At 46.8% G+C, this 8,377-nt stretch overlaps 1 pseudogene; it reads right to left on the bottom strand.

The window, feature by feature from the left end:
* Positions 1-283: 283 nt before the first annotated feature.
* On the bottom strand, positions 284-7,623 carry LOC100772153 (annotated as a pseudogene).
* Positions 7,624-8,377: the final 754 nt, after the last annotated feature.

Below are 8,377 nucleotides of genomic sequence, written 5' to 3'. Positions count from 1 at the left end.
GAGAGAGCAGAGGGGGCTCTCTCAGGGTTCAGCCAGCATTGGGAAGCACTCGAGACCAGGCTGCTTGGGCACCAATCCTGGTTACTGATTCCTCATAGTGAGTATATATTTCCCAATAAATTACTAGTTAATAACCTATCTCAATTCCATTCGTATTCATCTTCAGATGGGTTTCCTTCTTCCTTGAGCCTAGCAGAGGTGAGCCCCAAACTGCTAGCCTAACCAAGCTGCAGACCCCTTCCTTAGATGCTGCTACCCTCAGGTGAGCAGTCTTTCAAACCCCTCATCGCCGATAGGAACAGCCAGGCACCATGATCTTCTCCCCAGTGATGTAGCTGGCATCTGCTGAGCACAGGAAGGACCCAATCCCACGCAGTCTTCAGGCTGCCTAATCCTACATGGGAAGAATATTTGCACTCTGATCCAATGCCCTGGAGCTCAACATACGCTATGGGTCCCATGGAGCTTAGAAGGATTCAACCATGTGAACCCAGACTTCAGCAAAGGGAAAAGCCAGTCAGTAGAGAAATAAAATATCCTCACCTGCACCTCCCCAGCTATGCTCAGACCACCAAAACAGCAAACCCCACTTGCCTCTGTAGCTGGTAATTCTCCTTTAAGTGGTTCCAGAGAGCCTCATTGCTATAAATCTAGGCAAAGAGAAGAGACAACTGAATCAACAGGACTAAGACAAGGAAATGGGTGGAACTCTAAAGTGGCCACCTGGCCAAGCAACCATGGTTGCCTTTTGCAGCATCAGTGGACTGAGCTCCAGCTGAGGTCAGAGGACAGTTGAGGACCTCAGCATGCTGCCAGGTTGGGAACTCCCAGTCCTCACCACTTTGCTGAAGTCAGTCTTAATAATTCCTGGAACCAGACAATTCACCAGGTGTTCTTGGGAGCCAACTCCAGTGCCAGTGACCCAGTGAGACCTAGCAGGGCTGTCTTGCTGACCCAGCTCCTGGAAGAGATTACAAGTGTTTGGGATGGAGAACAATAGAAGAAAGTATCTGTTGGATTTCTCATTCACAGTGGAGCACAGCTGAACAAGCCCAGAGCTCAGACTCATTCGGGCCAGCCTTATTAAAGAACAAAGCTACATAGATATAAGCTCAGCCCAGGGTGTCAGGAGTAAGACAAGGGTCCCTGGACAGCTCTGGAAAATACAAGGCTACCCCTTACTCTACACCAACCAAGAGCTAAGTGGGATGTAAGCTGAGACGGGAGAGACCAAGATGACAGCAGTGCTCCTAAGAAGAGACAGGTACAAGAGAAGTGAAGCTAAAGATTTATTGTCAATCAAGGTGTTATGACAGCCACACAATCCAATGACGGTCCCACTACTACATGGGGAAACAGAGGCCAATGAACAGCAGAGTTGAGATTCCAATCCTTTTTCTTGTAAACAGAATATCCATGTTCATCTCTTATACCAGTGGTTCCCAACCTTCCTAACACTGTGATCCTTTAATACAGTTCCTCATGTGGTGATGACCTCCAACCATAAAATTATCTTCGTTGCTACTTCATAACTGAAATTTTGCTACTTTTATGAACCATAATGCAAATATCTAGTATTTCTGATGGTCTTAGGTGACACCTGTGAAAGAATTGTTTGACCTCCCTCAAGGGGTCATGACCCAGAGGTTGAGAACTACTGCCTTATAAATGTCCTCTTCTTCTACCTCTTCTGAGGAAGAAATGAGCAGAAAACTAAGTTCTAGAAAGAAGAGGAGAGTAGATTGGTGAAATGACGCCTATCAGTGCGCACTTTCTAAAAAGCAGATAGAGCAGGGGAGGGCTAGATAAATAAAGGTCATCAGACCAGGGAGATGGCTCAGTCAGTAGCATGCTTGAAGTGAAAGCTTGAGGACCTGAGGCTGATCCAAGCACCATGTAAAGAGCCAAGCATGGCAGCATACACACGCAAGCACCCATGTAAAGAGCCAAGTATGGCATCATACACCTGCAATCACCCATTAAAGAGCCAAGCATGGCAGTGTACACCTGCAATCCCAGGGGAAAAGGCAGAGACAGGGGGATCTCTGGAGTTCACTAGCCAGTTAAGTCACAGCAGTGAGCCCCAGGCTCAGTCAGAGACACCACAGCAGTGAACTCCAGGTTCAGAGACCTTGTCTTTAAAAAGAAATGGTAGGCAGAGATACAGGAAGACATTGGCTTTAAACCTCTGGCCACACACACACACACACACACACACACACACACACACACACACACACACACACACACGATGATGGGGGGTTAGAGAGACAGAGAGATGGCTCAGTGGTTAAGAGCACTAGCTGCTCTTCCTAAGGTCCAGGGTTGAATTCCCAGCATCGACACAGCAGCCCACAACAAGCTGTAATTCCAGTTCCAAAGGAGTGGCTGCTGTCTTTTGGCCTCCATGGGCACTACACACATGTGGTGCATAGGTGTTCATGCAGGCAAAACACCCATACACATAAGATATTTTACATTTTTTAAAGAAAGAAATGACGGTTGGGAACATTGCCTTCTCCCAGAGACAACCTTCTACCAGTATGTAACCTGTCTGTGAGGATCACAGTAAGACATAGGTCCAGACACAGATGTAGTCCCTGGAGACAGAAAAAGGTCTGGCATAGGCTTTTCTCTTTGGGATGAAATGGGACCGCCCCGTCACAAGTGTTAGTAAGTTCAGAGGGGTTATTTAGCTGTAAGACCAGAGTCTAGGCACAGCTAAGGAGATTAAAAACACAGTCTTTTCCCATGCTTGGCAAGGTCAAGGTCAAGGAGTGTATGCATGCCTGTGCTCCTGGAATACTACCCTCATGCAGAAACTCCAGAATTAGAAATAATAGCCACACAGACAGTAAGGTAAGACAGAGAGACATAGACTGTGAAGACCCCAGAGAGGTCTCTCTTCTCCATATGGGGCATATGGGGCAGCAGCTGTCTCAGCAGTAGGGCTGGGCCTTCACATTCACATTTAGGATCTGAAATCACAAAAAAATGAGCTTCTGGGTTGGAGGAAGCCTGGCCAGCCCTGGCCACGTGACACTTGGAGTCTTACGGTTTGTCCAGCTGATACAAATAATGTGCAGACTTGAGAGACCAATTCCGCTTCAGAGTGGGTCAAGAAGTTTACAACTTGCCCGTGGCTTATAGGCAGTCAGGCTAAGAGTAGGCCCATAAGCACAGCCTCAAAAATATTTAGAATAGTCTTAAGGAAGAAGATGGCTTTGTAAGCCGTTGAGCCAAGCAAGGCATGGTGGTGCATGATTGTAAACCCTAGCACTTGAAGGAAAAAGCCAAGATTTGGGAGTTCAAGGCCAGCCTCAGACAAACAGTGGGTCTGAAGTCAGTCTGGGTTACATGAGACCCTTTCCCAAAAGGAGACATAGAAGCAGGAAGAAGAGGAGGAAGCGAAGGGGGAGGAGGGGAGACAGCAACAACAGAAACAGGAAACTGGACTATGGCCCGGCTATTTGGAAAGAAGCTTTAGGAACAAGCCACTGGGAAGAGGTTGAAGGAAGACACGGGCTGAGCGAAGCAGATGTGAGAGCCAGGAAAATCTATAGAAGAGTCATCTTAGTCTCTCTGGCACTTTATTTTTAGTAGTAGTAGTAGTACTATTATTATTTGTCCTGAGAGAATTTAAAACTTGCTGTCAGCGACTCTGAGAAAAGCAAATCAAAGAGGTATCATGTTAAGGAATGGCAAATAGAAAAAAATGAATATAGGAGGGTGAACATCTGTGTGACAAGAGGCCCTCAGTAAGCAATCTGTGACCCTTCAGGAGGGAGCATGCTAGTGAGCGCTTGGACAGTGACAGGAAGGGAGGAGCTGGGGCTGTTGTGGTTGGTCAGTTTTTGACTGGCTGAAAAAATGAGGGTCTTGACCAAGAAGATTTCTCTAAGGTGGCCCAAGGAAGAGCAATCTTAGTGTAAAGGGATTCCTCTCACAGATGTGTGCTGCCAGTTCCACTCAGTTAGAAGAGCACCTGATCAGTTCTTTGGTTTTTCAAGATGTGGTTTCTCTGTGAAGCCTGGCTGGGTCTTGAACTCAAAGATCTGCCTGACTCTGCCTCCCTGGGATTAAAGTGTGCGCCGTCACCACCCGGCTTCATCTGGCAAATCTTTCATTGGTTAAACACATCAGTGATAGACTCAGAGTCACCAGTGTGTATCCCTGTTACATTAAGGAATGATGTAAAGACTTCCTCTTGGAGGAGTTTGACCAAGAGCTAGCCCGGATTCAGATTCTCCACTTCTCTCCATGTGTCTCCTGTTCACTCTGAAGCATACAGTTTGTCTGTATTCTCTCTGTTGGATGTGTTTGCATCTGTGTTCCTATGACTACCTGATGTCTGTCTTGTGAATCTGTCCCTAACAGAGGGCTTTGTTCTTTTATTGAACAGCACAGAAAGCATAAAATGGGAAGGAATGAGGGACACTTTCAGAAATCTTTAACAAAGTTCCGCAAGGGATTAAATCGCCAACTCCAACTGACCCAGATAATAAACCAACAAAGGCTATCAAGCAATATCCATGTGCTGCTTCCAGCATTTATGGCGGATGGTTGTTTCATAAGGCTGCCTTTGCTCTGTTTTATTTTCACCAAATAATTATCTTAGCACACATACAAACCCACATGCATTGCCCTCTGGGTCAGGGGCATGGCCGAGTACATAATTTAACATTATAGTTATGCAGTAACTTGGGTTGTAAAAGTCAACTGCATAGGAAATCCTAGGCAAGTAATGTCAGTTGTTATATTGTTCTCTTAAAGACAGGCTAAATAAACAGTTTGAGTACACAGTAGGCTAGTAGTCTTAAGTCTTAACAACTTATTAATGCTGACTATGAGGTCTAGCAAAAGTTCCCAGTCTCTTAGAGTGTAAGAAATATATTCATTATGATTATATTACCATAAATTCCAAACTCATTTTGTGACAATGCCTCCAAGATGCTGACAGATATGATCCATGGACAGCTACTCTAGCAAAAATGCCTGTCCAGAGAGCAGAAAGGCTTATTGACTATCGGGTCCTTGAATAATAGGACCCCGAGAAGGTCAGGTTCATCAGAGAGGGTCAGGTGGGTGGTCGGCATGTGCTAGCCACATCAAAAGGGGTGGTTTCTAACCGTCTGAGGAAAAGTCATGATCCCATGAATTGAGATGTCAAAAAGAGCGACTCAGAGGGAATGGGAGACTGTTTGCAATGAAATGCCACATGCGTAGTCACCAATGGTCTCTTGGAGACATTAGAAGTGAAGCAAAAGAGCCTGGGAAGCTGCTCAGCGGTGGCTGCTGGCAGTTCAAGTTTCAAGTCATCTCTGAGGATGGAGTGAAGGACACTCAATCAAGGGCAGAGAGAAAGAGGGGGGATGAAGATGGTATCATCAAAACAGAAGCTAGAGAAGGCAGAACACACCAAGGTCAGCTGGCAGACAGCCTTGACTCAGTGCTCAGAACACAGGAGGGGATACTGAGAGGTACAACAAGATTCAATCCATGTCCTTCTGATCTACCAGAGAGAACTGCGAACAAACCATAGGGCCCAATAGACCAGGAAGTGGGACACTAACAGACCCCAAGAAGACTTAGAGTCATTTTACAGGATCTCTCCCAGACAAAGGGTAAGAATGGAATTCGTGGTGGGCAGAATGTCTGAGCCCATAGACCCAGTCCTGACTGATCAAGTCCCAAAGAGGAACCCAATGAGCAATGTACAGACTGACAAGATTCTTCCTGATATGTTCATAGCCATGTGCCCAGGGCCTGGAACAGTGTCTAGCACATAGTAAGTGCTCAATAAATGTGATGGTTAGTCTTGACTGTCACCTTGATTGATTGACAGATACTTAGACTAGTAAAGTATATTCCTGGATATATCTGTGACGGTGTTCTAGAGAGATTCTTGAGAGATGATCTGCCATAAATGTGAGCAGCACCACCCAATATAAACTGAGCGCCTGCATGGAATAAGAAGTGGTGGTTTGAATATGAATGGCCCATAGATTTGAATGTCCAGCCATCAGGGAGTGACACTACTTGAGAAGGATTAGGAGGTGTGGCCATGGGTGTGTTGGAGTAGGTGTGGCCTTATTGGAGGAAGTGTGTCTCTAGGGTAGGTTTTGGAGTTTCAAAAGTTCAAGCCAGGCTCTCTCTCTCTCTCTCTCTCTCTCTCTCTGTCTATCTCCCTGAAGTCTGCATGGGAATCCAGTTGTAGAACTCTCAGCTACTTCTCCGGCACCATGCCTGCCCACATGATATCATGCCCCTTACCATAATGAAAATGTACTAAACCTATGAAACCAGTCATGTGCTTTCTTTCATAAGAGTTGCCTTGGTCATGGTATCTCTTCACAGCCATAAAGCATTAACTAAGACAGAAGGGAAGAAAGGAAACCCACTACTGCAGGCATCTGCTCCCTTCTCTGCTGCCTGGCCACCATACGGAGAAAAACGCTTCTCCTCCAAGCTGCCTCATCGCAGCCTATAAGTAAATAAAGCCACACATGATCTGAAACTCAGCACTAAAAACCAAATCTTCCTCCCTGTGTTTTATCAGATAATTAGTCATGATGACAACCAGCCAGCATAACAAACAGTCACTGAGCAAACAAGTTATAAGCGATGGGAAGAAAAAGCAGGAAGAGTGTAAAAGCTGGATTTAAAAATAAACCACAATACAGCACAGATTGGCCCCACCATCAGGGCCTGCCTTAACAATAACTTCCGGGAGCAGCCGGTACAGAGCTAGTGTCAGACCCCAGCTCAGGTTGTCCTCTCACCTTGTCCCACACCTGTTCACTGGCACCCACAGTGCATCCCACAAGAGGGTTGACTGCAGTGTTGCGTACCAGGAAATCCACTCCTCCAGGGCCTACGAGAGAGAGTTGTGGGAGAGGGTGGAGATGGCCTGAGGAGGACTCACCTTTCAGAGCAGCCTAGGAGTTCAGGTCCTTGAAGCACAGCTTGATGGTGTGATGCCACTACATTAACAAGGAATGGTCACAAAGACCCTGTGAAAAGCAAACTCTTGTAGAGGAAAGCATCCAGACTGGACCCAGAGGTCCTCAGGTCTAATGTCCCCCAGGAATCCCCTGGGGCATTCCCCATTCCCTTATACAGAAGGCCTGGGCCCCCATTCCCATCCTGCCTCTCCCAGGCCTGAGCAGTGAAGGTTCTGGGCTCCCTTCTCCTTGCCCTACTATTCCTTGACCTCTCACCTTGGCCACTTACCAATCTCAGCCTTCCCCATGTGGCACATAGTGCCAGTCACACTCAGCCCCTCCCCCTCTAGCATGGCCACTATATGGTCCACATTCTGCTGTTTCCGGATGCTGATAACCACATGGGTCCCATCCTTGGCCAGCCATTAGGCAATAGTAAAGCCGATCTTGTGGACAAGCGAGTACAAGTCAGCCTCACCCCCTCTCTGACTCCTTTCTGGAAATCCACAAAGACATGGATAACCTGCTGTACAACTGAGTCTTGCCATGGAAGCCAAGGTCCCTCTGTTTAAGAGGTTAAGACCCCAGGAGATCGGCACACTCACGCATCAGTGGACCCTGTGAACACAGGCACACGCTTAGCCACGACGCTGCTCTGGGCTACTCCAGTGCTCTGCATCCCGGCAGAGAACCCAGCACTTGAATGGGACAGGCACCAGTGGGCCCAGATCACTGCTGGGAGCATGGTGGACAAGCTTGATCCTGCTGGATCCTGCTACCCAGGAGGAACAGATCCATTTCGCTACTTTGTTGTGACATTATGGAGCATGAGGTAGTCTCCTACCTCCTCTATCCTCTCTCTCTCTCTCTCTCTCTCAACACACACACACACACACACACACACACACACACACACTCTTAGGCAGCCAAGGGTAGCGGAAGCCCAGCTAGACAGTGTACATTTCTAATACCTGGGTCTCAGGGCAGGAAATGGGCCAGTGAAAATCACAGAATTATAAAATATTATAAAATAGACACATAAGAGCTGCATCTCAGTGGCAGAGCACTTGCCTGGCACATATAAGCCCTGAACTTCATTCCTATCACTCAAGAAAGGAAAGAGGGAAGGGAGGGGAGGGAAAAATATTACCACATAAGAAATAAAATGAGGTTCCATATAAAACAGTGAATTTAGAAGCCCTACTGAGACATTTTAGGTTTATAGAGAAATCAGGCAATAGGGAAATGTCTGGAGATTACAAAGATGACACCAGCTAACAATCTAAGCAACAGAGGAGAGGCTACCTTAAATGCCCTCTCTTGATAATGAGATTGATGACTGACTTATATGCCACCTGATAGCCCTCATACAGCAGCTGATGGAAGTAGAAGCAGACACCCACAGCTAAACATTTAACTTAACTGGAATCCAG

This window comes from Cricetulus griseus, assembly GCF_003668045.3.
Source record: "Cricetulus griseus strain 17A/GY chromosome 1 unlocalized genomic scaffold, alternate assembly CriGri-PICRH-1.0 chr1_1, whole genome shotgun sequence".
Taxonomy (NCBI): Eukaryota; Metazoa; Chordata; class Mammalia; order Rodentia; family Cricetidae; genus Cricetulus; species Cricetulus griseus.
Note: the sequence above shows the minus strand (reverse complement) of the source record. Positions and strands in the feature narration are given on the sequence as shown.